Here is a 7,142-nt window from a genome sequence, read left to right on the forward strand (position 1 = left end):
TAGCATATTTTTTTCGCGCAGCCAGAATGACACCGAAGTGAGATATAAATTTAATTCATGTAGTCTATATTATAAATAAGCAAACTTTGCATATTTGACATTTTTGAGCATAGAAATGCATTTATTAACCATTTTTAAATTTAGTGGCATATTTATAATATTTTAAATATAATATAAACATAACACTTTATACCATTAATTATAAATATATTTATACTGGTAATCAATACTTTTATAACAGCGATACTCAACTTGCGGCCAGCAAGTCGCATCCGGCCCTCCGACGATTTATATGTGACCCAAACAGAACTTATTGGATTGATAATAAAATATAAATTTCAAAACTTATACTAAAAAGTATAAAATAGGTATAAAAAAACAATCAAAGTGTTTCGTAAATTCAAAAATGAAATATGCAAAGAATGATTAGAGACAAGTTTGTTGCTGGTAATTAGTTTGGATCTTAGGAGAAGGCGTAGTAGATTTAGTCTGGAGTTAACTGTCTTTCTTATATTTTAAAGATGTTGAGACCATGTAAGGCGTCTATCGAGCGTCTGGCCCAGATACTTAATTGCCAAGGTTGTTGAGATAATATTATTATTTAGTGAGACTGGAGGGCAGTCTTGTGGTCTTATTCAAAATAGTTAAAAAAATATCTCAATATCAAAATTCACACTAATTCAAATAAATATTTAAATAATTTTTTTTATAATTCATTTCTAAATGTTATTCAATATACACTATATAATTTTATTTTTAGGTTTTTTTTTTAATTTCCGTTCCATTCATTTCGACTTGTGTCTCCTGAAATATTTTAAAATATTTTATGTGGCCCCAAAAAAAAAAAAAGGTTGAGCTATGGCTGTTTTATACGGACGGCTATAATTCGTTGAGAAATAAAAACTCTTATATTTATATCATATTGTAAACATAAATGTGGAAATCGCCTGTCGACGATCATTTATCACTTATCGATAATTTATTTTGAATTAATATTAAAATCTTTTTTGCGTATATTTTTTTCATATATTTGTTGAAAAACAGGTATATTTCAAATACTTAAAGGCAATATTTGCATATTTTAAAATTTTGTAAATACATACTTCAACGAAATTTCGGTCATAAACATCTGAGCTCAAATTATTACCAGGGCTCGAGACTTATAGCACTCGAAATCATTAAATTAAGCGCTTAAAAAAGCACGTAAAAACATCATTATAAGCACTAAAATAAGCATTCAAAAATTTAAAACTATGCAAAAATATTTATTAAAAAAAAAATACTATAAAATTCTAACTAAGAAATCAAACAAAATAAAAATAAATCTTCACTTTCAAGATTTTATGGATTTTCTAAGGGGTTTTTCTGAAAAACAATATGTAAACTGTTTTCTCTGTTCTTGATCATACTGACGTTTGACACTCAGTTCTATTTTCAGCGTTGGAATAACTTTATTAACCATACAACGATGCCTTGGACGGTGACTAACTACATAAATTATATTTATGTAATCATATGTATTTATGTATCATATCAATGTAATTATATTTATGTATATTTATATATATTCAATTCTATCAAAAACGACTTTGCAGGAGAAGACTAAAAAAATCGTAAAAAAACTGGCAAAATAAGCAAAAATAATCAGAAAAACTTGATATAAGCATTTTTTTGGAAAATTGCTGAAGAAAGCAAAAAAGGCACTTTCAAATTTCATAATTGTACGTGTTATAATTTGACATACCCTTCTATAGCACTTTTCTACATTTTAAGTCAATCTATAAAAATAAGCAAATGTGTTAACTCCCGAGCCCTGGTTATTACATATTTCTAAGAAACCAATAACGAAAAACGTACACTAGGTATCGCTGTTCTTGGAATGATGCATCTTGGAAGTAATTTACAATAATAATAATAATAATGTTTTCGACGAAAATGGGTATCAAAACTTTAATATATAATAAACTGTATGTTGCACGTAGATTGTTTCATTCGCTTATACTGGCCATAAACGGAATAAATAATATATCCGTAAAGATCCATATTTTAACATCTGTCCACTACGTGTTTAACTAGTATTTTAGTATTTGGTCAAACAGAAACTAAATCGAAAACAAAAAAATGTGACAATTATATTATCATATTAGTTACGAAGAAATAATTAGCTTTGATCCTCAAATATTTGTTTTGTAGACCATTAAGTTAATAGCTTTTTAATGGATGTGGTTAATGAATTTATACTAGTGTGTGAAAAATTTGTTCAATATTAAAAAAATTACGAACACGATAGTAGTTGACATTTTCGTAAATGTTTGGTTCTCAAATTAAAATTGTATATATATAATATGTATGATTTTACGGTTAAATTCATCTGAAATTATGCATCGATTTTTACGACTGCAATTTTTTTAATTTGGTAGTGACGTGTTAACTTCATATTTAGGGAGGAATAAAAGTCTAAACAAGGTACCCACCCACTCACTCACATCCTTTAACCATCTTTAAAATAGTCGCAATTAAATATACCGGTTTTGGATTGTAGGGGATCGTGGTAGGGGCAGCTGCCGACCCCGTTGGCTCATATTTTAAAATAATATAATGGTAATATATCATTTTTAAAATTGTTGTTTTGAAGTCATCTTTTACTTTTGTAACATTTTATAATTTTAATAAAATATTGTTGGCAGTAGAGACGCCTTAGATTATTGTTATTTTTTCAATTTTTATGATGGTTATAAGGCTTCACTACAGTAATTAGCTTAGAGAGAATGTACTTAATATTATGTTATAGAACAAAGAGATAAAAAATCATATTTCATGTAAAAGTAATATTACAGTATTTTGTCTAAATAAATTAGTTAAAAAAATAAAAATCTTGGCAGTACTATGTTAATAATTGTGAGGTTTCTTCCACTGATAACGAATTGTTGAGGAAATTACATAGACATACAGAACATATAGTTCTATATGTTCACAGGAAATTATGAGATGTTGCAAATTTGGGACATTTGATAATTATGTGTTCCATTGTATTATTATATTATGAGGGTATAAGCAATCGCTGTCGTTTAGCGAATTTCTAGAAACCAACAGATTATCTGTATTTTCCTAATAATGCATTGTAACCCACCATAGATCTATTATCTAATATTATTAAAATATTATTACCATTCATTAATGGCTCTATGTAACCGACACACGACCGTTTGCATTTACAGACTAAGGTTTTCACCGTACTTTCGACGTAATTTACTTCCAAGATGTTGAACTATAATTGAAAGATTTTATACCGTCAAGTGTATAACGTAAGTTATATAAGTAAGAAACATATTTGTTTACGTAGTATATTTCTATTTTCTATGATATATCTAGCAATTGCTCCAAAATAATAGCTTCGCCACGCCACTTCAATATGGTGTGTATAATATTATGTCCTCTGCGCCTGCCTCATTTGTGCACGAACGGATCTTATTTCGATTTTTAATATTGGATAAAATGCATTTCATTACGAAGATTTAGGTTTCAAATATACATTTGTTAAAACGAGGTTAAAATTCGAAAATAACACAATCCTGCGAAATATTTTGTTATTTTTGTTGTTTGTATAATAATACCTAATTCTTATAGATCTTAATACTCAAAATTCAAATCTGAAATTAGTTTGTCTATTACTTCTAGTTTTTTTACAATAACGTTTTATAATTTAGTATAATATTTACATATAAATAATATAAGTTATTTTATTTAAAATATTTTAATTATTTAAATCATTTTAAATAAATTTAACTAAAGTAAAATTCAAAATATTATTAAGCATACTTATTTAAAAAAAAGTTTGTTTATTTTAATTCTTACTTTTGAAGTATTAAAAAAAAAATTTAGTAACTTGTTTTCGGTTTTTTTTTTTTTTTTTTGCAGGTTTGTAAAAACTAAATTTGTTTGATTTTTTTTTTTTTGAGTTATGTTTTTCATTTTCATGTTTTAAACACCAGCAGTAATCGGCCATCATACTAACACTCCATCGACCTTGATATCGTCTTTAATTAATTAATCCAGAAATATAATAACAAAATACAAGTGATCTTTCTTTTGAAAATAATTATTTGAATTCCATTTCATGATTTCTGTACCAATAAAAAGTAGTCCCTTTGCAAGTACATTTTTTTCTTTGAACCTTGAACCTAAAATTTCAGCTGCCTTATTAGTACGGGCTAAGTCACGTACTAAATAATTTAATTCAAATTGATTGAAAAGTTGAGGAGCATCTGTGGTGTCAAGTTGAGAGTCTTCATCATTATTACTAGGATTTGACATCGGAATCTATAAAAGTATCGTGGTTTAAAATAATTTTGAAATTTTCTGACGGTACAGGTATTGGTAATTCAGGGCCATGTAGAATTGGTCGTGTAGCAGATGGTAAATTTGGGTGAATTAGCTTTGATTTGTTTTATTATAATTATAAAACCAGATATATTAACCATACAAAAATAGCAATCGTCAATATAATTTTTTGGTTCTCTCCAAACCATTGGTATTCCAAAAGGCATTGATAAACGCTTATATTGTTTCCAATTTCGCAAAATTTCAACACAGGATCGGCAAGCCATATGGGGTGCCCAAGATTTATCTTAATCTCCTAAATGAATACCAAGACATTTGTGGTGTACATTTTTAACAAAATTTATTATGTTATTTCGTAGTTTCATTAAAACATATTCACCATATATATAACAAAGTAAATTTGAGTTGATTTTATAACATCTTATTTTAATGATTTTAGACGTCATACTAAAAAAAATTAAAAATCAAAAATCACACGAATAAAATCTTAGAAATGTGATATAGGACTCGGATATTTTATGAAGTATAAAATGAATGTGACTATAGAGAATAAACATCAGTTGTATAAGTTTAAAAATATATTTAATTAAACTATTATAAAATAAGAACTACTATAAGATAAACAATTTAATAAAGATAAGAGTAAAGTTTCGTTAAGTATACTACATAGAGTGTATAATAATAGTTCAATTTGCGAATATATCGCATATTATTGTACGACTGTACAGAAAATATAATATTTATTATTCAAATTGTAGAAAAACTAAACGCGTTAGAGAAAAATTGATCGCAGATTTGAATTCAGCATGGCAAAATCTATAAATATATAAGCAAAAAGTGAAAACAGGAAAGTAGTCGCAGGACCGTGTATTTAAACGCAGACAACCGCTGTGTGTGTGTATTTATTCGTGGAGTGCGAAGTTATATATTTGTCGAGAAACACGTTTCTTTATTGCTGTGATAAGTTTTATAGTGACCTGTTATTACCACGTTTTAAAATTTATCTGAATTACTTATCTTAAAATTTCTAAATTTCTAAAAATATTCTAATATATTGTGGGAAACAGTGATGACAACTGCATAACATGACACCACATGATAATCGCACATACGACATTTTTTATAGTATATGTTTATTATATATTATGCACGTTAAATTGAACAACTTAAATAATAAATATATCAATCCACGTCGATGCTACGTTAACATATTTTTCTAGAACATTTACTTTGGTGTTTATCAATAATATTGATTCAATATCATTATTTGTGATCAATAGTACCATTTGATTTATTAACCCATAAAGAACGATATTGTATAATAAACCCTATTGACGGATTTATATGCGGTTTGTATTAAAAGTGAATCAGATGGGAAACTAAATAGTCTGGACACATCATTTCTGTTTGAGATACTGACGATTTTTTTTTTTAAACCTAAACAATTAGTTTCCGAAAATATCAGTCGTTATCTTCAATTATATTTTATAACCCGAGACAGTACTGATAAAAACAATCGATTTCTTTCAACTTTGAAGTTTGTAAGCGTTAGGCAAATAAATTGTTGCTTTGTACTATCTGTTGTTAACTTTGCTACACGCGGATACTTTATATGGTGAGCATTTATCGCGGATATCTTAATGCTTGTGACAATATTTTCTTCGAACATTTTAACCAACCGTAACTCTATGTGAATAGATCAATGTGAATTAATGTGAATCTACTCATAAAAAAATGTGCCCACATGACGATGAACACTGTAAAAACCCTGGTTGAAACGTATAATACGATATAGTATAAAACACGTATTATACTGTATAAAAATAAAATCCCTTATAAACAAAAATGCATTTATAATTTAAAAATTTTAAACACAATAAAATAACGAAATATAAATTATAAATAAACAATTGTGGTGCTATTAATCTATTGTTAATAATTATCATTATTTTATCGACGACGTATTTATAGTAAATTCATTGTACTTGTGATATTTAAAACATTTTTAATATTTTATACTAATAGATAATAAACGAAAAATTATATTTAAAATGTATTTTTGCTATGTATAAAATTTAAAAAAATCTGAAATAGGAAGTATATTTAATTTTTAAGAGTGAATTTCAAAAACAAATCGTATTATACGTTTAAAGGTCTATTCACAAATATACGGGCCGGGTCTGGGCCGTGTCCGAGCTGCGCTATTTGATTTATAATTTGTGATATGAGCATTCACACAGTTCCGTTCCATGTCCGATCCGGGCTTTCCGTGCGCCATCCTAGCCGACAAATTATTATCGATAACAATATTTCTCATCCGGGCCCGGAGACTAAAATGGTAAAAACGGATATATTTAGATTGGATTTTGAAAATCGCTGATATTTCCCTATCGTTTCATTGTCATAGAGTATATTTTTGAATTACAACTCGAAACGAATCGGATCGGATTCGGAGGTGTGTAAATACGTTCATTCGGATAGTACGGACATGGCTCGGCCCGGCCCGGATATGTGTGAATAGACCTTTATACGTGGGATTTTATATGTATAATTATAACGTATACAATGTTTTATACACGTATATTACTAACCCTGGTAAAAACCATCAAGTAATAATATAGATATAAATAAACCATTTTACTTAGAAATACTCGAACCCCTGTTCAACATGAAATTAAATTTATTAATAATCAACATTTACTTGAAATAATTTACCACACTTTTCAATTTAAATAATTCATACCTGATTTTTAAAAACCTAAATGATTATATTCATAGGTATGCACTTACTATTATTATTT

Source organism: Sipha flava, unplaced genomic scaffold, assembly GCF_003268045.1.
Source record: "Sipha flava isolate LNK unplaced genomic scaffold, YSA_version1 89_pilon_pilon, whole genome shotgun sequence".
NCBI classification, from domain to species: domain Eukaryota; kingdom Metazoa; phylum Arthropoda; class Insecta; order Hemiptera; family Aphididae; genus Sipha; species Sipha flava.